The sequence below is a fragment of the Papio anubis genome, chromosome 20 (genome assembly GCF_008728515.1).
Source record: "Papio anubis isolate 15944 chromosome 20, Panubis1.0, whole genome shotgun sequence".
In the NCBI taxonomy this organism is placed as follows: domain Eukaryota; kingdom Metazoa; phylum Chordata; class Mammalia; order Primates; family Cercopithecidae; genus Papio; species Papio anubis.
In genome coordinates this window covers 38,998,522-39,020,311 of record NC_044995.1, presented here as the reverse complement: position 1 = coordinate 39,020,311, position 21,790 = coordinate 38,998,522, and the positions used below count along the sequence as shown (strand labels likewise).

At 50.8% G+C, this 21,790-nt stretch overlaps 1 protein-coding gene across 8 annotated transcripts in view; it reads left to right on the top strand.

Moving 5' to 3' along the window:
- Positions 1-21,790, top strand: part of NFIX (nuclear factor I X) — a 74,552-nt gene that overhangs the window by 2,587 nt on the left and 50,175 nt on the right. The gene's annotated exons all lie outside the window — the stretch shown is intronic.

Below are 21,790 nucleotides of genomic sequence, written 5' to 3'. Positions count from 1 at the left end.
TACCCTTTCCCTTTTTATAATTTCTTTCCGCTTTTGTTTTCTTACAAATTGAAACAGAGATGGCTGGTTAATTTTTAGCCTCCACTCAGCTACGCCCAATTTACTGCCGCCTTTGAAACCTAAACGGGCGGCACTCTGTGATTAAGCAAGGCAGAAGTGTGTTTACATTATGCCCAACCAACTTGTAATGAGAGGGCTACCAAACCTTTCTCTGTGTGTGTGTGTGTGTGTTTCCTTTCCACCATTCCAGTATTTTTTCCCCTTCATTTCCCTTTTTCCTCTCTTTATGCGAATGTGAGAGAATGTGGCTTAACTTCAACTCTCGCAAAGGTTGTTTCCCGCGAGTGTGTGTCTCTGTGTCTTCCTTCCTGCCCATTCACAAAAAAGAAAAGCAATTCACAATGGCTATGGTCACCCCCTTGCCTGTTTGGGAAGTTGGGAGGAATGATATCTCTGGATCCAGAAATAAAATTTGGGTTTGGGGGTGCTTTCAGCACTGCGTCAGGAATGTAATCTAGATTAGAGTGTCCTGAGTTTATATGTTGGAGAACTGTGGAGAGGAGAAGATGGTATTGGAATTCTTGTCCTGAGAGGTTGCTTTGGTAACTGGTTAGAAGCAGGGGACACCACTCTCACCCCCCAAGTCCCTACCTACTTCTGTAGATCTTTCTAGGCCTGCACCCGGCCCTGTGTGACCATCATGACCCGTCATGCTGAAGGGCCAGGGGCCAGTCATTCCACCTCCCTTCATCTTGAATTTTTTCTTTTTCTTTTTTTTTTTTTTTGCAAAAGAGACTAAGAGGGAAAAAAAAGTTATCCCCTCATTCTCTGTCTATACAGCAAGCCAAAGTGGGAGGGTGTGTGCCTGGTAGTATTGGAGGTGGCTGGTGGCTTGCAGAAGGCTCGGAGCCTCGAGCTTACCAGCGTGGCCATCAGGTACTCCTGCACAAGGGGATTCTGTACCTTCCAATTTTAGAACCAGGGGCTCGAGAGCATCTAAGATGAAAATCAACACTCATCTTCCTCTGAGCTGGCTTCCTCCAACCCCGCTCTCTGACTGGATCCTTGTAGCCGAGTTGTTTCCCTGGCCTCTTTTATTTTAGGCCAAATTCTTGACTGCTGCCAGCGTGGGGCTAAGGTAGGATGAAAAGTATGTGAGGAAGGAGACCGTTTCCTGGCCAGAAGAAAGGCCCCCCATGCCTCCCTGCCAGCTTATGAGATCATTCGCCCAGGAATATGAGCGAATTCATACCCCATTCCATGTACCCAAGGCCACTGCTCTGGGCTGGGGCTGAGGCCGAGTCTCCTCTACAAAAGCAGAGTAGGGAACTAAGGGTGTATTCTATATTATTCAGGCCCCAGACTCCAGATAATTTCAGTGAAGGTAGGATTTTTCTCACTGGAATTGCTTTAGTTTGAGCGTGCCTTCCTGAAGTGAGTTGGGGCAAGTTGGTGCAGCTCGGGCCACCAGTGGGCCGCATCACTTGTTCCTCTTTGGAGTTGGGTTGGGTGGTCTTGAGATGGAGCAGAACAGGCATGACTTCCTCCTTGAGCTGGCCCACTTTGCTAGAAAATGTCTTCTGTGGCTGAGCCACCAAACAGCATCGATCTGTGGGTACCACTTTATCCATGCCCATGCCTGCCAGACACACTCAGCAGAGTTGCCACTTGCTCCTTCCTTCCAGGATGATAAACTGGGGACAGGGGCTGGGATGGCACAGGCTTTGGACTCTGAAAGAAGTGTTTTTCCTTCTCTTAAGATAGGGCTGAAGAGCCAGATCTGGGCTGAGCTGGGGATCCTGGGTTTGATGACAGTAACATTGATGTGGTAGCAAATGTGGGGGTGTGGCTTTGCCCCTAGGTGCCATTGTCACCCATGGCCTTCCTGGGCCCTTGTTATGTCCCAGATGAAGCTTCAAGAGTTGACACGTTTGAGAGGGATTAAAGGACGTGTGTTTGGCGTCGAAACGCCACTCCCAGAATACTGGGTCCAAATACAGAATACTAGGTCCAAAAGCCTGCCATGAGGCTGGCCTTGCTGCTGGGAAGAAGTCTCTCTGTGTGTTTGTCTGTGTTTAGGAAGGGAGGTTGAAGCAGGGCAGGGTCAGAAAGCACTGCCTTGGGGAGGAGGGTATCCATTTCCTGGTGATATCCTTCCATTCAAAGTGGGTATCCCAGAACAGGTGGCCGGGGACGGGTGAGCTGGGGAGGGCTAGGAGAGAGACCTCTGCTTGTGTGAGAAAGGATGGCCGAGCTGGCCTAGAACTGCTGCTAGAGCATCTCCAAAGTTTCTGCAGCACTCTGAAGGTGAACCAGTGCCTTCAGACCTTCCCTGACACCTAAGCCTTGGTCCTAGGAAAGAAAAAAAAAATCCAAAACTAATAAAATACTTGAGCAAATGGAACTGTCAGCGTCTCCCTGTCAGATCCCTCCTGTGGGCCTGCAGCGGAATCCCCACAAAGTCCAGGTATTTGAGTGGTGGCTCTTTTCTTTATCTAAACTCTTTAATGATGGAGAGCTTCCCACACAGAAGGAACCCCTGTGCACACACCACCAGTGCCAGCAATCGCCAGATCACGGCCAATCTCAATTCAACCATCCTCCCAACTGCCCGCCCATGCTGAGTTATTTAGAAGATCCAGGCATTATAGCTTTTCATCTGTAAATGTTTTTGTGCACATCTCTAAAGATAAGGACTCTTGAAAAACTGAACCACAATACCACTATTATACCCATTAAAAATTTAGCATTTTTTTTTTTTTTTAGTATCATCAGAAACCTGGCTAATGTTCACATTTCCCTAATTATCACTTAATTTTTTTTTTATAGTTTGTTTGAGTCAGGATCCAGATAGGGTCGGTCCTGCATTGCGATGGGTTGATCAGTCTCTAAAGACTCATCATAATCTCTAGGTGGTCCTTCGCCTCTTCTTCTTCCTTAGTCTTTGTTTCTTTTCTGGCAGTTGTCATTGTTGTCGTTGAAGGAACCAGGTTGTTTGTCCTGTGGGGTTTCCTCAGCTGGACTCTGCAGGCTGCGCTACCCCGGGTGATTCCGTGAGTGTGGTGCTCTGAGAGCAGATTCGGCCTCCCCACCCTACCTTCAGGTCCTGGGACAGCTGAGCTTGGCCTTACCTGTCGCAGGAAATGGGTTAGACCCTGAAGATTTATCTGAGTGAACTTTTTCACCTGTGGGGTTGCCTTCTCAGGTATGAGAGCTTCCGGGTTTTGGCACTTTAGTTTAGGGCTTGGGGCTTTGTAGCAAGCACTAATTTTCAGGTCTGAGGGAGGACTGCCCATCCACGTCCTTCCTTGGCGGTGAAAGGCATTGTTCAGCTGTGTCCATACTGCCAAGACAGGGCTGATGCCAGCGAGGTCCCCCAAGCCTTTGCTGGGTGCCCGACCCAACTGTTGGCTCTGGGGCTAGTATGTGGGAGGGTCCACAGGAGCACCCGCCACTTTCTCTGGGTCCACCCCCACCGTGGACCCTGTGCCGCCTCATCCATTGCCTCCTTTTTTGAGGCCCAGAAATGCCACTGGTCTGCGTCTTTGAGGCAGCGCCATCTGGTGCCAGGGCTGACAAAGACTGCGGGGCCGTGGAACTGACGCCAAAAATTAGCAGGATCTACAGATTATCTTTTAACCGAATGTAGGGTCCCCTTTAGAACATCCCGGAAGAGGTGTCACTGTCATTCAAAGGTCAGATTTGGTTGTAAAATTCTTCCATTCTTCCATGTCTAGCTTGTAGGATGGTTCCAGGGATTAAACCAGCTAATATGTAAAGATACTGGCACATAGCAGGACGGCAGCTGCTGTGATTGGGAACAATTGTTTTGATTTAGGGAGCCCAAGGCTGACTCTCTGTCACCTTTACTTGTTGGTCTTTCTTTTCTCTTAAGGGATGACCCAGGTGAAAGCTGATTTTTCTGTAACAGGACAGCATTTGAAATACCAAAGGCAGCTCTTATGTCTCCCTTCCACCCTTCTCCCCAGGAAGCTGTCTCCTCTCCAGCCTGAATATCACCAGTCCCTAATGCCTCCCACATTTCACATGGCTCCTAGTGCCCTTGCCGTGTTGGTCACCACCTCCTGGAGGCCCTCTGGTTTGTTTTGGTCCCTCTGATTCATAAAATTTCTGAAACTGGAGTGTTCAGAATTGAACACAGAAACTCCAAGCATGATCAGATCCTAGCCAGCCATGGTGGCTACATAATTTTCAGGGCCTTCCAGCTACATACTGTGCAGGGCTCAGTGCAAAATGAAAATGTGGGGCTCCTTGTTCAAAATTTTTAGGGATTACAGCATGACATCAGTTAGAGCATTTAACCAAGCGTGGGGGGCATGCAGGTTGCACACCCGTGAAGCTGGCCCAGGCCGCCTTTGTTTCGGACATTCGTGTCTGTTAATACAACTTGGGGTGCTGGGTCTGGGTGGTGTGGAACAATGATGGGGCTCAGGCTGGCCTCAGAGAGGGGCATGACCCCAAAAAGGAGAACAGAAATGCCCAGACCCAATCCTTACGCTTGGGCTTGGTCTTATTCTCAGACTCCTTTGACCACCTGCTCCTGTCCCTTTTGTTCATAGTGCTGTCCAGCCAACCAGTCAAGAGCCCCCATTGCCTACAACATGCAGGGGGTGTCTCAGTAGAGCGCTTGCTCTGCTGGCTGAATTGGAGGCTGTGGCGCAGGGGAAAAAAGAGTCACCTTTGTCGGAGCTTGAGCCAGCAAAGCGCCGACCGTGAACAAGCCAGAGGGGACCTAGAGGCCTGATCCCATAATTATGGGCATGGTGACCAGCTGTGCTCTATTGCCGACCCAGAGGAAACAGGGCTACTCTGCAGCAGGAAGGCTGGGGTCCAGACGTGCAGAAGGACTTCCTGAGAACTTGGTTTACTTTTCGGCACTTCCAAAGCATGGTGGAATTCCCTTTATCCATGAAATGCACACTTAGTCAACTTACTGTGAGCAAGGCCCTGGCCTAGGGGTTCCTAGATCTCTAAGAATAAGACAATCCTGCATGTACCCGGCAGGCTTTGGCTAAAGGCTTCGTGATATCTTCTAGAAGGCTTCTTCCCGTAGGCATAGGCATGAACCTGCAGTGACCCATGCTGAAGGGGAGGAAAGGCCCAAAGGACCTTATTTGGGGGATAGCTCACAGTGGGCTGTGAAGTGGAAGGCAAGGTCCTTCTTGGCCACCCTCTAGTGTTGCAGAGACCTGGGATGCCAGAGGAAGAGTGGGTTGGAAGGGGTAATGAGGCAAGCGCTACGTTCTCCCTCTGTTCTGGCGTCCTGTAGCAGCTGAGCAGAGAGGGGACAGCTGAATGTCCCCCTTTCTGCCTAGGGAAGAAGGTGACTCCCTCCTCACCCCTTTTTCTCTTTGCCCTGTCCGTCCTGCCCCCACCCCACCCCGCCCCTCTGTCTCAGGAGCTGCCACGCTTCAGTTATTTTATCCTTCAGTGTCCGATTCAGAAGTCTTTTCAAAGGCCCCAGCCGTGTCAGCGCGCGGTGCTCGCACAAAGGGCCTCTTTGATTTCTTGTTTGTTTTCATTTGCCAGTGGAGGGGGAGGGGGGCAGGAGAGAAAGAGCTTCTGGGTTTTAAAATTTTTATTTGGGTTGCTTCATTCTCAGAGGAGTTGGCTCCTTGGAACTCCTTTCTGAGTTGGGGGCTCAGAGTTGAGCGGTGGCCTTCTGAAGAGAGGGCTAGTGTAGGAGTGGGGGTTGGGTGGAGCTCCCAGGGTGATAGGAGGAGGTGTAGGGGTTTAAATATAGTTATTGATTCACCCTACAAACACTTTGGGCAGATCTTATGTGCTAGGCCTAAGGGTAGCCCTGCCTCTTGGGTAGAGGAAAGGTCTGAGGTGTCTGGCACATGACATTCCCCTGTGTGTTGCATCCTTCGAGGAGGACTCTTCACAGCTGTGGATTTGCACAGTTGTGAACTTTGACTTTGTTATTTTTCCTTTTTTTGTCCCAGATTTCACCTTTGAAGGGGGTTCTACTAGCATACACACTTCTTGGAGACTCAATACTTCAGAATACAGGTTGGGGTTTCCCACTCTACATCAGAGAATGGGGGAGAGGGAGCGAGAGGTTTAGAGAGCAGCTAGGTGTCTTCCTGGGAATGGTGTGCAGAGGACCTGGGCCCACAGCTTGTTTTGGACTTTGAGGGCAGGTCAGTGCTGCTGAGACCCTGGTGAGTAGGGAGTTGAGGCTGAAGAGAGATGGAAGGCCACGCTTGTCCAAGGTTTGGAACAAGAGACACCCAAACCAGTGCCTGTTGGGGTATGTACCTTAACACATGTGGGCACGTCCCTACATCCCAGTAAGAAGAGGTGCAGCCTGCTGCTTTACATGCCCTTGTGGAGGTCTAATTGTCAGAGCTTGGGAAGAGAGCACCACAGACCGAGACTCGGGCAGGTGGTCACGGGCATCAGCAACAGGGAAGTGTGCCCACTGGGTGAGGGGGGGCTCGCAGGGCCTGGTTGGCAGACGGGAGGAGGAGGCTGGGGGGCTGAGAGATAGATAAATATAGCTGATGGCATTTCTGATGATAGGTTTTTCTTGGCACCAAGGGCACCGTGGAAAACAGCACGACAAACGCCCGGCCCTGCAGGCCGCCGTCGCCATTTTAAACATGTTTGAGTTTAAGGGTTGCTGGCGTTAGAGTGGGGTCCCAGGAGGCGGAGGGCCTAGGGAGGGGAAGTTTGGCTGGACTGGACCTTACCCGCCAGGTGCCTGGGTTCCTTACTTTGTCTATAGTAGATATCTCGTACCTTGTTTCCTGGCTCTTTGGGGATTTAAAAAATATTCTGGGGCTGCCCTTTGTGGGTCTGTCTCCCAAGTGACTTGTTTCACCGCCAGCTGCCATGGCCTATCAGTAGGGGGCATCTTGGCTCTTCTCTCACTCCTGATGCCTTACTGATGACATGGCATGCCACCACCACCCCAGTACAGGGCACTTATTAGCTGTTATTTGGGGACACCCAATAACTTAAGGGGCACCTGTTTGTCCAGGCTCCTAACAACTTCTTGTCCCCTGTGGGCATGCCCTTGGTCTCTATCACCTGCTTTAATTCCATTTTTCCATTGAAGGCCCTCTATGGCTTTACCACCAGGCTAAGTCCTCTCTATGTATTAATTGCCTGAATTCTCACCCTTATTCTAGTTTTAAGCCTGTGCTTCTGGCTGGGTGTGTATGCATTCAGGTGACATGCATAATGTGTGTAGTGAGGAATCAGCAAACCAGACCTGGGGACCAGGGAGGCTTCCTAGAAGACGACCTGATTGACCTGCACCTTAAAAGACAGTGAGGAATTAGCTCGTTTTGTCAGCTGACTGAGCCTTCTCGGTGTGCCTGGAGCTAATTTCCTCCTCACAATGGTTGAGTGATATAGACAGAGCAGGTATTATTATATCTACTGCACAGAGGAGGAACCCGAAATACAGAGATGTCGGGGGACTCCAGTCACATGATGGGTTTCCGGCAGAAGGGGCTGTGTTCTAGGTCACTGAGTACCTCAAGCTCATTTTGAGGGCATCGCTGCTCCTTGAATTTCATCAGGATTACTGGCTTTGGCAGAGTCTCAGAGGAGAAAATCTCATGGGTCCCCATTGGAGCCAGTTTCATCGTTGTGGTCTCTGTCGCACTCTAGAAGAGAGCCCAGCTTGCGGCTCAGCTCAAGGGCTCCCCCAGTGGCTGAGCACGTGGGGTGGAAACAGAGAATGGGCACCTGGCCCTGTCCTGACACTGGCCTCCCTCCGTCCTGACAGGCCATGGCTCCCTGGATCCCTGCCTCCAACCTCGAGAGGCAGCATGCTAGCATAGACGGGCTGAGTCTAGCATAGACAGGGGGCAGGTTGGCTGAACGCTCTCACCCTGCTGCAGCCAGCTTTGCTTCTTTTCATACCTCCCTGGAGCATGGGGGAGGGATCCCACCTGACCTTTGCAGGTAGAGGGGGCAGGAAGTCTAGGTGTGAGGCCAGGCAAGTTCTGCTAGACCTTGGGATTCCTGATCCTTGCACTGTCACACCCTTTTCCTGGGAGTGTCCTTGGAGTCACAGTTTGAAATAAAAATGAATGTAATTATCATAATTAACTAGGTGATCGCTGGAAGTTTTACAATAATCTGCTACTCATTGCCTTTTTTGCTCCTTCACATTGACTCTCACCTTTACCCTTTTCTTAAAGTTGGAAAACTCTCAGGCTGTGTATATAAAAACTCTCCTAGCATGACTAGGGCTGGGTTCAGGGAGAGGCTGGCTTACCACTCTAGATTTTCCTCTGTGTCCATGGCTAATTAGAGGCTTCCCTCTCACCGTTGATACCAGCTCCCCTTGAACAGCATTTCCCAACTGCCGCACTGTTGACATTCAAGTGAGATCATTCTGTGTCATGGGGGACTGTCCTGGACATTGTAGAGTTTTAGCAGAATCTCTGGCCTTGACCCACTAGAAATCAGTTGCACCTCCCTACCCAAGGTGTGACAACCAAAAATATCTCCAGACATTTCTAAGAGTTCCCTTGGAACAGAATCATGCACGGCTGAGAACCTCTGGCCTGGAAGAAACAGGGATTCAGACAGAATGCCACCTGCGTTCACCTCTTGCCTCACCACCAGTTTAGGTCCTCATTTACCTTGTGTTGAATGTCGACTGAACCTCTGAGCGTCATCTGCTCCTGTGTGTCCTGTGTTGTTTTCGCTTTTCCGGATAGCAGGGCCCTGGGCTGAAGCAGTTTGGGGGCTTTCCCCTTTCACTTCCCCCTGGCTGGAACTGTAAGCCTGCCTCCAAGTCCTCTACTGAGTGATTCCTCTCTGATTTTTTGCGTAGTGGTCTCTGTGTGCTGGGGCTGCTGATCTGGGGAACCGGACAGGGGCTCTGCTACTGGGCTGACCCAGGCATGTGCAGCAACTGATGATCCTGTGAGGCCCATAGCAGACCCCAAAGAACAGCAGACGTTTGTTTCTGCAGCATGAGACACGGAGACCAGAACTGTTGTCTGGGTCTTAGTACTACTCTTTTTAAATGATTTTATTTTTTTTTTTTTTCATCATAGTAGTAAAACACATTTTTTGTAAAAATTTAAACAATAGAGAATGTGAGAGACAGACAAGTTCCCCAAACTACTGTCCTGTGCCTGAGACAACTTCACTTCACAGATCCATGTCAGTTCTTCGAATTTTTTTCATCAATTCATATATCAAGTAACTTTTAAATATAGGGGTATCTATTTTAAGAGCAGATGGCATATTTGGGCTAATTGAATTGGCTCCATCAAGTGCCATTGTGGTCTTAACTCTTCCCACCCCCTGCCTTTTGTACCCTCACCCGCATCATCCCAAGTGCAGAGCCAATGTCCCTGTCATCTTTTCCCTGAGGTGACAGTTTCGGTGTGTCATTCCTGGGAGGAGTGACCAGCAGGGCATGTACTGGTGTCTGAGTGGTTAGGATCCCACTCTGGGGGATTCCGGCTGGTGGTGTAACTCCGACCACAGAAGTCAGGGCCTAAGCCTCAGCCTGCCCTGAGACCCCTGCCGAGGGGGCTGCCGCTGGAGGGAGGGGCCCCTGGGAAGTATCCTGCTTGGCTGCACCTGGCTTGGCCTCTGGAGTCAACTTCCCAAGTCTTCTAGGAAGGCAAGGGCACTCCTTCGTGTGGAGCAGACCCTTCGCCAACTGGCCTGGTGTCCGGGAGGCTTCCTTTCCTAAAATGGGGGGATGAAGCGTCAGTCATGCTTCCAGGATTTATTTCATCGTAATTGTTTGTTTCGGTCTTAACGATACAGCAGAGAGAAGAGTGGCAGAGGAAGAAGAGCATCCTCTCCAGGCCAGGGGTGGGGCTGTGGAAATGAGAAACCAGACAAGATGGAGAAGGAATCCAGAGAGGGCTTTGCGGCTGGGTCTGTCAGTCTGGAGAAGGCTGCTCTCCAGACAGCTGAGAGTAGGGTGACACCTGGTGACTCTTCTGGACTGGGCGGAGCTGTGTGGAATGATCAGGAGATCCCCTGAGGCAACCTGCAGGAGGCCAGCCGGGTACAGCCCTTGGGGAGTGTGTCCTTATTATGCCTGCAGATTATATCCCCATTAGCGCATAATTATTATATAATGGGCGTTATTGCGTAATGGCAGTTATATAACAGGTGGCCCAGAATACAGACAGGGGGTGTAATAAGTGTATATCCTCTGGCTATAAATAGCCACCAGCCCCACACCAAATATGTGGTCACACCAGAGCCACCTTATAAATACCCGTGCTGGGCTATAAATTTCTGAGCAGTGACGTCAGCGGGCATGGTACCTAGTTAGGAGGTGGTAGGAGGGACCTGCGGCCCCACCCGGACACATGACATCATTGTTTCCTTAGTAACAGGAATGCTCCCGGGGGACCAAGTGAAGAAAGGCCTTTAAAGGGAGGAGGCAAATAGATAGGAAGCTTGAGTCAGGGGTGGGTGCTAAGCCTGGGGCTGAACAGGGTGGGGTCTCCTGGGCAGAGTCCTTAATGGGTGAGACAGGCCATCTGCCCTTGGGTATTTGACCCAACCGGAAGCAAGGCAGTAGACTCCGTTTCCTTTCATCTTTAGGGGGTCTCAAGTCCCCTTTCCTGTGTGTAGCAGACTCTGCCAGGCTTGGCTATGTGTCAGGGAGAAGAGGGGAGCTACAGGGTCTTCCCTGTCCTTCTGTCTCCCAGGTGACCTCTACAGGGCTCTGGGACCACTTGCTTAATGGAGACCCGACTTCTGTGCCTGGTCACATCCTCCCCAGGGCATGACCGTTTCCCCTACCAGACGTATTAGGCCAGTTTCAGCCTTAGTAATCTAAGAAATATGTGAGCAATTTGATGCGGATCTCAGAGAGCCTCGTGGAAGTAATGGCGCTGAGAGATGGCGCCTGGGAAAGAAAGAGGAGACAAGGATAGTATTCTGGCCCCAGAAGAAACTATGAGGTGGGATATAATCTTTTTAGGTGCATGGGAGATTGCTTCATATAGGGTGGGGAAGAACTAGTCTTCAGAGCCCTGAGCATAGAGGAGGAAATTTGCCTTTGGCCGATGAGGGGATTGGAAGAAGGCTGGATGACCAGCTCGTCCTGGTTTGCTCAGAGTTTCCCAGTCCCTCACCTTGGGAAACCCCTCAGTCTCCGGCAAACCAGGATTGTTGGTCACCCTAGAACAGTGGTTTTCAACCAAGGGCTATTTTGTCCCGCAGGGAACATTTGGCAATGTCTGTGAACACTTTTGGTTGTCACAGTTGTGGGGGGAGGGTGCTATTGGAATCTAGTGGGAAGAGTCTAGTGCATATGACAGTCCCCCAGGAACAAAGAATCATCTCGCCCCCAAACGTCACAAGTGCGGAGGTGGAGAAACCCAGCCTTAGAGGGAGAATAAGCAGACCCTGCTGTGCGTGGTCTCTCCTTAGGACGCCTCTTGCCTCTGCTAGCAGAGTGGGCTGCTTGGCTGCCTTCCTGAATTTCTTGCAGCTCTTGTTTTCTGTGCTTTGATTGGTTGCGTTTAGGGTTCTGTGGCCTGGCAACCTTTTCTAGGAAATCGTGTGGCTTCTGAGAGGGTCTTTCCCGTGTCAAAGTTCAGAGACCCTTTGAGACAGCGCCGTCTCAAAGTGAGACAGTGCTGAGAGCAAGCCCTGCCAGGCAGTGTGGTATTGGTGTGGATCCTTCATCTGTTATTTTAAAAAGAATGGAAAAATCATCAACTACCTATCCCTTATTGCCTACCAAAGAGTTTCTAAAAGGCAAAACCTGCCTGTTTTCCCTGCCTTTCAGGCCAACTCTTCCCATATAGACCTGAACAGGCCACTGTGGCTCCTGGGGCTTCCTGAGCGTACCAGTCCCAGGGTAAGAACTCACTTCCATAAAAGCCAGTTTCCCAGACCCAGTGATCAGGGGTGGACTCTGCCACCCAAAGAAGCTTCCCAAATGAAACAAATGAGGCAGAAGCAGAAGAGAGCCAAATCCTATTCTGGCACATGGAGTTTACAGAAATCTAGGTTCTAAGTGTTCTCATGTCATTTATAGAAGTTTCCGTTTAGCCCGACATATGTGAAATGTAATCATGAAAGCATAGCAGATACTGTTTTTCACCTGCCTTTATTGCCTGTTTAGTTTACTACCTGGCTGCAGTTGACTTGGCGCCCTCTGGCCTTGACCACATGCATAGCGTGGCCAACTGGGTCATCGTTTCTGCTGGCCTCGGACAGGGCCCACAGATGAAGGCCAGGATGGTGGTGGTGGCGCAGTGGTCTGGTCTGCACCAGAGATTTGGCCAGAGAGAGGGGATCAGCTGGGCTGTGGGCTGCCCCTTGTGTGTGTCAGGCCCAACTTCTGAGTTTGGACTTGAGATTGAGGCAGCTAATAAGCATGGATGGGGAGGAAGAGCCCAAGGGTCTGCATGCAAGGTCCTGCCTGCTGTGCCAAAGGGGACTCTGTGGGGAACAGTGCTGGCTCCGAACACAAAGGCCATTGCTCCATGGAGCAATAATCCTCAGGATATTGCCAGCCCAAAAGATATGGCCAAGACAGAGGCCCCTGCCCTGAGGACAATGACCAGATTTCTCTCACTTATTTATGGTATCGTGGTTTACAAAGTGGGCCCAGCACACAGATCTCTGGGCATAGTTTCAAGTACATGCATTTCTTTTAAATTAAACACCACACACATACACACACAGACATACACACACGCGTGCGTGTAGGGTCTGTTCAAGCCGTGCTGCTGCCCAGGAGTGTTCCCAGCCACGTGGGACAGTAACTGAGGATGATGGTACTGAAGCCACTGTCTAATATTAGATTTTGTAACTCAGAGATTCATTAATATAATTACTCAGATGCCAGCCTGGCTTGGCAAGGCCTCTTGAATTGTGTTCCTCTTCAACAAAGCGCTCCGGCTGCAGAAATGCCCCTGGGGAGCCTGAGCTCTGCTACCTTGCCTGTGAATGGGGCAGAAGGCATGTGTTGGCCTCCTCAGTGCACCCTGGGAGAGGCAGTGCATCCCCATGGTGGCAAGTCTTACCTTTACGTGTCTTGTCAGGAAAACAGGGACCTTGGAGAGTCTGCTGCAGAAGGGAGCAATCTGCTGGGCGAGGCCCCGTTTCTATGCAAGTTGGCCCTGGGCTCAGCTGGGGGCCAGTTTATTTTGCTCCCCTGTGATACTTAGCATGCAGTTTTGTAGTTTCTCTTAGGCTGGAATCTTGGAGCTGGGACCGTGTTTTATCCGCCTTTGCATCTGTCTCTTGCCCAGCATATAGTTTTATAGGCTCCATAAACCCATTTTGAATATTGAATTACCTTCAGATGCGAAGCAGCCCATGGCCCATCCTTGAGATGATGTAAAGGCTCACGGTGGTATAAAAATCAGAAAGGGGGCTGATGAAGGAAGAGAGCCAAGATGGAAGAGTGGCAGGTGTGCTCTCTGAGTGGGCATTATGAGGGGACAATCCTGACAGAGGAGGGGCAGTGGAAGCTTCCAGAATGCTGGAAGGAGTGTGGCAGGCAAGTGAGAAGCTGTGGGTTAATGGGTTCAAAGAGACAGTTTTTCAAAATATTTATTTCTATTTTATGTGAATGAGCTCTCATGAAAGTGGGGAAGGAGCAGCCCTTAGCCCCTTCCTTCACCCCTGCCCCTGCTGGGTACCTTGTTACAGGGGTTACTGCTAGGTGGGCTTAGCCCACCCCACCCTCTCATAGGCCTTTCCTTGGTCTCCTTGACTGTCCCTGCTGGACAGTCATCTTTGGGGACATCCTCCCTTTTGGCCACAAAGCATGTCCTCTCCAGACTCGGTCTGCGGAGCAGCCAAACTCACTCGTGACAGGGTCTCTTCCTGTGCCAGATCTTCCCTGCCACGCTAGCCTGGTGGATGCCCTGCAGCAGGGGTTGGCAGGGATCAGTCCTGGGCCCACTGGGATTGCTTGCCTTTTGCTCTGAGGCTCTTCCTCACCTCCCTCCCTCTCCTCAGGAGCCCTGGCCTCCAGGCTCCTTGTGTGGACAGACTCATGGCAGCTCTTCCTGCCCTCCCTCTCCCGGAGACCCCTCCAGTCTGGGCCTCTCGGGTCAGAGCTGACTGCCGTCCCCCAGCTGGTACATGTGCTTGCGGCTCTGGTGGCTGGGTTTGGTTATTAACAATGAATTATTAAAGGAATGTGAATAGGAAGGGAGGTTTGTCTCTCACACACTCGCGCGCACACACAGCCACTTCTCGAAGCAGATCTTAAAGTTGCTTCTGCTGCCGCTGCTGTACCTTTGCTTACCTCAGATCTTAGAACTGTTTCCAGTAGTTTTTGAGTGAATTCCCAGCTCTCCCCTTTCTACCTTAAGACTCTCTAGATAGCTCCTTCCTCCCCTCTCACCTGGTCCCAAACCTCTTTCCTGTGGCCCCATGTGCCAGTTCTTGACTTTCTCTGAGACCGGTTTTCCCCTCTGAAGTCCTTGTTCAGTGGAGGGGTAGCTAGAGGCCCACCAGGTACCCAGTCTTGGTAGTGTCACATGCCACAGCATGACAGTAACATGAGGACATCTCCCTCCTTGTCACCACTCTTTGGGCTGGAGTCCACTTGAGCATGAAAGTTCAGGAGGCCAAGCCCGCCTCTCACAAACTCTGGACGCACAGGGGCTTAGTTTCACGATCAGCTTATTATGTTGTTCTATGATTTGGAGAGTGTGCCTGGTACATACAGTCCCTCATCTGTCCACTGTTTTTAAAAGGTTATTTTTCTGATTATAAGACTACTGCACATTCATAATAAAAATACAAAATTAGGCTGGGCGCGGTGGCTCAAGCCTGTAATCCCAGCACTTTGGGAGGCCGAGGCGGGTGGATCACGAGGTCAGGAGATCGAGACCATCCTGGCTAACATGGTGAAACCCCGTCTCTACTAAAAATACAAAAAACTAGCCGGGCGTGGTGGCGGGCGCCTGTAGTCCCAGCTACTCGGAGGCTGAGGCGGGAGAATGGCGTGAACCCGGGAGGTGGAGCTTGCAGTGAGCCGAGATCGCGCCACTGCACTCCAGCCTGGGCGACAGAGCGAGACTCCGTCTCAAAAAAAAAAAAAATAAAATAAAATAAAATAAAATAAAATAAAATAAAAATACAAAATTAGCATGAAGTCAGGGGGTGGAAATAAAAATTATTACAATTCTGCCACTGAAATAACTACCATTAACTTTTGTTGCATTTTCCCTTACTTATTCATGCACATATTTTATTTTTACTGGAATTTATGGTATAGACACTTAGGGATGCTGCTTTTAAAATTTAGTGCTGCAGGGCACAGTGGCTCACACCTGTAATTCCAGCACTTTGGGAGGCTGAGGCAAGCAGATCACGAGGTCAGGAGTTCAAGACCAGCCTGACCAACATTGTGAAACCCCCTCTCTACTAAAAATACAAAATTAGCCGGGCGTGGAGGCACACGCCTGTAATCCCAGCTACTCAGGAGGCTGAAGCAGGAGAATCGCTTGAACCCAGGAGGCAGAGGTTGCAGTGAGTCGAGATTGTGCCTCTGCACTGCAGCCTGGGTGACAGAGCCAGACTCCGTCTCAAAAAAAAAAAAAAAAAAAAAAATCAGTACCATTGTGTATTCTACCACATCACTATTTTTCAAAACCTAAGTTTTAGTGGTTTAGCGTCTTTTCTTTTTGTTTTGTTTGTTTGTTTGTTTGTTTTTTGAGATGGAGTCTCGCTCTGTCGCCCAGGCTGGAGTACAGTGGGGGGATCTCGGCTCACTGCAAGCTCCGCCTCCTGGGTTCACGCCATTCTTCTGCCTCAGCCTCCCAAGTAGCTGGGACTACAGGTGCCCGCTGCCACGCCCGGCTAATTTTTTTTTTTTTTTTTGTATTTTTAGTAGAGACAAGGTTTTACTGTGTTAGCCAGGACGGTCTTGATCCCCTGACTTTGTGATCTGGCTGCCTCGGCCTCCCAAAGTGCTGGGATTACAGGCGTGAGCCACTGCGCCCAGCCTTAGCATCTTTTCTTATTAGCTGCATTACCCCTAAATTGTCAACATTTCTAATGACTTCTGTCCCCTATTCCTTTTGAAAATGAGAAATTATCTCTTATTATAAGTATAATAGGTGCTTACTGAAAAATCAAAAAATGCTTTTACATGCTTTTTTTTTTTTTTTTTTTTTTTTGGAGACAGTTGCTCTGTCATCCAGGCTGGAGTGCAGTGGCACGATCTCAGCTCACTGCAACTTCTGTCTCCAGGGTTCAAGCAATTCTCATGCCTCAGTTTCAGGAGACGCTGGGTTTACAGGTGTGCGCCACCAAGCCTGGCTAATTTTTTTGTAGTTTTAGTAGAGACGGGGTTTTGCCATGTTGGCCAGGCTGGTCTCGAACTCCTGGCCTCAAGTGATCTTTCCGCCTCAGCCTTCCAAAGTGCTGATATTACAGGTGTGAGCCACCATGCCTGGCCTGAAAAAGAAAAACATGCTTTTAAACAGCTTCATGAGATTTCATCATGCCAGAGTTGATGTAAACCCCACCCCACCCCCACTGAGGCCTTTGAGTTGTGTTGCATTCATCCCCATTGTAAATTCCGCTAGGATGGACATCCTATTGCACCAAGCTTTTTAGCTCTATTTGTTACCTTCAGATAATGCTTCCTAGCAGTTGAATTACTAGGCAAAAGGTATAGACTCTCTTGAAGGCTCTTCGTCTATCCTGTTAAATTGCCATATGGAAACTTGACACCCTCAGGCAGCACACAAGGATCCATCTCACTCTGTCCCTGTACCCTGTTCCTATTCCCCAGAGCCTCAGAAAGATGTTGCCGTCATTGTACATATCGTGTACATTTCACGTACATGACATGTCAGGATGCACTTTTATGAGTGAAGTCTCCCATCCGTGTCATAGGTGTATGTCCCGTTCCCATATTTATTCTCTGCATCAGCTCACACATTCCTTGATGGACACATGGTGTTACCCACTGTAAAAGCTAGTCATGGACATCAGCCCACGTTCTCACACCTTCAAATCTATGTTTTTATGAATCTGAGGTGCCCCCTTCCAGGCCTCTGCAGCCACTTCCTGTTAGCACTGCTAGAAGGGGAGGGACCCTTGGGGGTCCCTGTGGCATGGCAGTTTCCCGTCAGCTCCTGGCCCTGGGACTGCAGAAGTGGCTCTTGAGGCTGTCTGGTGGTGAGCAGGTGCTGGCCATGGTATCTTAATGGCAGCAGCCCCCAGGTCTACTTCTGAGGTGCAAGCCCACGCTGGCCACCAGCACGTGCCAGACAGCTCCTGAGGAATCAGCTGCTGCTGACACCTGAGGCCAGCCACGCAGTCTGCCACCAGGCCCCTAGGGCTGCCAATGTCACACAGGTCCTCCCAGGACTTGAAGGGGGACTAGGGGAGGGTGAGCTGTTGCTGTGGGCTGTAGACTTTGACATCACCGGTGGACACCCCCTCTCTCACCCTTGCATCCCAGACAGTGTCCCCCAGGGCCATGCAGGCAGGGACACACAGCCCCCTTGTGCCCTGCCCCAAGTCCCTGTGTGTAAGTGAGCATGCTCTCATCAGGCTTGGTCCCCACTGCCATGGCACTCTTTCAGTGTGCCTGAATATGCATGCTTATTTGCTTCGAAAACTGGGCCGTAGGGCCAGGTGTGGTGGGTCATACCTGTAATTCTAGCACTTTGGGAGGCTGAGGTGGGAGGATCATTTGAGCCCAGGAGTTCGAGCCTGGGCCACATAGCAAGACCCCCATCTCTATAAAATAAAATTTTAAAAAAAAAGAGAGAAACGAGAAAATCGGGCCTTATATCATTTTCTATATCCTATTCTGCCCATGGAAGCTTAAGTGTCTGCAGTCTCTGTTGACCCTTGTCCCTCACCCTTTTTCTGTGATACTCCATCTTACCCAGAACCTGACTGTCCTTAGGCCCTGGGTGGTGGGAGCTGCCTCAAGACTCCTGAGGCCCCAACAAGAGGCTTTTGAATTGCAGCAGTGGAGGTGGGTAGTTGTGTAGGACAGAGGGAGGCGACAACATTGTCTCCCCACTTTCTTCCTTCAGCTGTGGCTGTGGCATGGCAGTGTGGGCCATCCAGTGTCTAGAGGGCTTGTGGCCATGTAGTCGTGGGTGGGATGCATATGTTCATGAGGTTTGCTCTGTTCTTTCCTCTGCAGAGTGTTCAGGATGTGCTAACCTGCGGGTGTCTGTGTGGGTGTCTGAGTGTCAGGAGGTGGGTGTCTGTGTACAAGTATGGGTTGGGGTGTGTGTGTATAAATGTCAGCTTAATTCATACCCCAAGAACGTAAGAGGAAACTTCTCAGTCATGAGGTTCAAGTTCTTGTTGCTCCTATGACCTGTAGTAGGAGTGCAGTGAGTAGGGGGCACAGCAGGTATGTACCCCCTGGGCCCAACTCTGACCTGCCCCCTGTGGCCTGTAGCTTCTGAGTCAGAGGGCGTGCGTGCTTGCCGAGAAGTGTCAGGCCTTTCCCGTTCGCTCAGCAGCTGAGCAGTTCCTTTCTGGGGTTCTTTGTGAACCTGCCTCGCTATTAATCTACCTGTTAGTAAAAGAGATTACAATTGCCGTAATTACAGGGCACTGCGTCTCCATCGTCATGACTGAGCTGAGTGAGAGGCAAGGGGTGGGGGGAACCCAGCCCCACAGGAAGCTGCTATTAAAAGCCCTCTGTTTGGATATGGCGCAAGGACAACAACCCTTCCTGGGGGCTAAGGAGATCTGGGACAAGAGGCAGGTCAGGTCCCGGGGGTGAGGAGTGGGCTAAGGTCCCACTGCAGGCTGTGGGATGACACGGGATGACTGCAGGACTGAGGATGGTGAGAACAGCGGTGGCCCCCTGGCAGCTCAGATACCTGGGAGCAGCACAGGGCTCAGTACCCTGACCACATGGGCTCCATGCTGAAGGCTGCCTTACTTCTGGACAGGCCTTCACCTGCATGGAATGGAAGAGACCTGGTGGCACTTGTCAGGGTGAGACAGTGGCTCTCTTCTGAGGGAGCTCCACAGCCACCGTGGATTTAGGTGGACAGAGGTATCCTGGTCTGTGCCTTGCACGGGCCCCAGAGCTGTGTGTGATGCGTGTGCTCCTGATAGCACAGGGGTTCTCAGTGAGGGTGGTTCTGCCCCCAGGGTATATTTGGTAGTGACTGAAAACAGTTGTGGTTGTCACTACTTGGGATGGGGTTGCTACTGGCATCTCGTGGGTCAAGGCTGGGATGCTGCTAGCTGTCCTATACTGCACAAGATGACCCCCCACAGAAGACAGTATCTAGCCCCAGCATGAGGGGTAATGAGGTTGAGAAACCCTGACTAGCCAAGGAAAGGAATGGGAGCAGGGCAAGTCAGGCCCAAGGAGGGCTCAAAGAACTCCCTGGTGCTGAGTCTGGCGACCTTGGCCCACGGTGCTCAGCAGTCTGTTGCCAGGGAGGTAGGAGAGAGGGGCAGCAGGCACACTGGGTTGACAGCTGCACTGTGTTGACCCCATGGCGGGCATCAGGGGACCACAGGCTGTGGTTGTGCCTGTCCGTTCCCCCTCCCTTTTCTGGTAGGCTTCTTCCTCCTCCAGTGGCAAGAGCTGGACCCAGGATTGGAGAATTTGCTCTTGCCCGCCTCTCCATGTCCTTGTTGCTGACTGAGGCACCTGGGAGTGAGGGGCTTGAATGTTCTTCCCCAGCTTGAGCCCCGTGGGCCCCTCCAGGTGGGAGGGGTCCAGAGGAGGGTACGCAGAAATGGGAAGGGCTGACACTCTACAGCTTCCATCCTGCAAGGACACAGGCCCCACCCTGGCTTTTCCCTAACACACATCTGGCCTGCTCTGAGAAATAGAGCTGGGTGGGGCAGAGGCCTGGCAAGTAAACCCATTTGCTGTTTTCTGGATGGAGTGTAGGAAGCCTCCTTCCACCATTCATTCCTGTTGACCAAAGGGGCATCCCTGCAGGCACTCCTGCCTCCTTTTCCACTTTTGTTTTCAACTTTGACTCCCACTACCAACGAGTTCTTGGGAAAGAGGGTAGGCCTGTGGGTTAGGAGGGCACCGTGGAGGGTAGTCTGTGGGGCTGGGTGAGATGGGTGTGGGAACGCAGCCCTGTGTTTAAGGGTATGTGTGCTGCCTGCTTGCTGTGGGCAGGGCGTCTTCTGATGCCCTCCCAGCCCTCAGGCCACTATGTCTTGTGTTTTCTGCAGACAAAGCATGGAGATTCTCAGCTGTTGTGAATTCTGCGTTTCACACCGAGTCCCTAATAGTGGAATCGCGTTGCCTTTCTCCCCCCCTTTTTTTTGCCTTGACAGCTCCAACCTTATAATTTTACCTTCTTTTTCCTTGCATACGCTCTTTTTCTTCCCTTTCCCATTCCTGGGGCTTTTGCTGTTCATCACTGGGGACCCCCTTTAGGAGGGATTGCTCCTGACAAGAGGGGAGGGGCTTCCTGTCAAACATTGGGAGTTGATGTTTTGTTTGGTAAAATGTCTGTAAATAGGCTGTGAGGCAGTGATTCTACATGGATCCCTGTGTATGACAGCGTCTTTTTGTATCTGAGCATGTCTCCAAGCATGTGAATGTTGAGAGCAGAGAGAAAGGGAAGGGAAGAAGAAGGGAGGAGAGAGAAGAGGGATGGTGTTTGGGGGCATTGGGATGGCTCTCTTCCTTCTTGGCCTAAATCACACATCCTGATCAGGAGAGGGTCAGAGTTCCAGACTCTTGAAGAGTCAAGAAGAACATCACAAGTGAAGCTACTGCCATCCGAGGTGGCTCTGGGTTGGCTATTCACAGAGGGCTGGAATGGGATGATGGGGCTGTACTCCCCACTAAGGCTGCCAGATCTGGAACTTGACCTTGAAGTCTAGTTATCCAGGGCTCTTAAGGCTCTGAGTGTAGGTCATAATGGAGACTGTTTGTCCTGCCCAGCATCAACGATGAGCCTTGGATTCTCGGGATCAATATCAATCTTCCACCGTGAATGGGAAACCCATTTCTCCCTGGAGACAGGTTCCTCTGCAAGACCTCTTCCTGATTCTTTTTTCTTTCTTTCTTTCTTTTTAAAAGTAGGATGCCTTGTTGCTTTAGATGGGCGCCTTTATTAAGCTTCAGGTGGCTTACCTATCCTATGATTTAATTTACAGCAGACTCATTAAAAACATTGGTCAATTTGATTTCAAAAACGTGGCCACATTTGTTTTCCCGCCATCAGCTTTCCAGACCACAGAATGCTCTGCTTTTGAGCTGCTCCTCAGCTGACACCCTCCCTGAATCCATTTTGAGTTGCTCTTCCCTGGCCCCATTAGAAAATGTCGGCTCTCACTACACCATGCTTGCGAACAAAGGTGCAGAATGATTTTGGCTGCTTTGTCCAGGAAATAAATTCCTCTTCAGTGCCAGAAACCATTGAGTGGTGCCATGTGTTGAGCTCTAGGCCCCAGAACTGTAGGCAGGGTTATTGCTCAGGGTGAGGAGTGTGGAAGCATAGGATGTGGAGGCCATTGGGAGGAGACCCTTGCTTCCCGGACATCGCCACGTACCTTGGGTCAAGAACCTGAGGACTTGCCATGTCCCCTGCTCGCTCTCTCCTGGCTTTCCATCTGCAGTTGCCTGTGATATGGCTGGTCTGTGGACTTGGGGAAGAAGGCCTCTCTCTTTGTCCCATGGTGGCAGCATCCCGCCCGGTTAATTGCATGCATCCTTCCCAGGTCCTCTTGTTCCGTCTGCTCGATGAAGGTAAAAGCTGGTTTCCCTGGGGTCTGCCCATGCTCTGCTTCTCGACCTGTGTTTTCACCTGTAATCAGCAATGCCACTTGTCAGTGTCTCTGAACCCTATCTCATTTAAGCCCA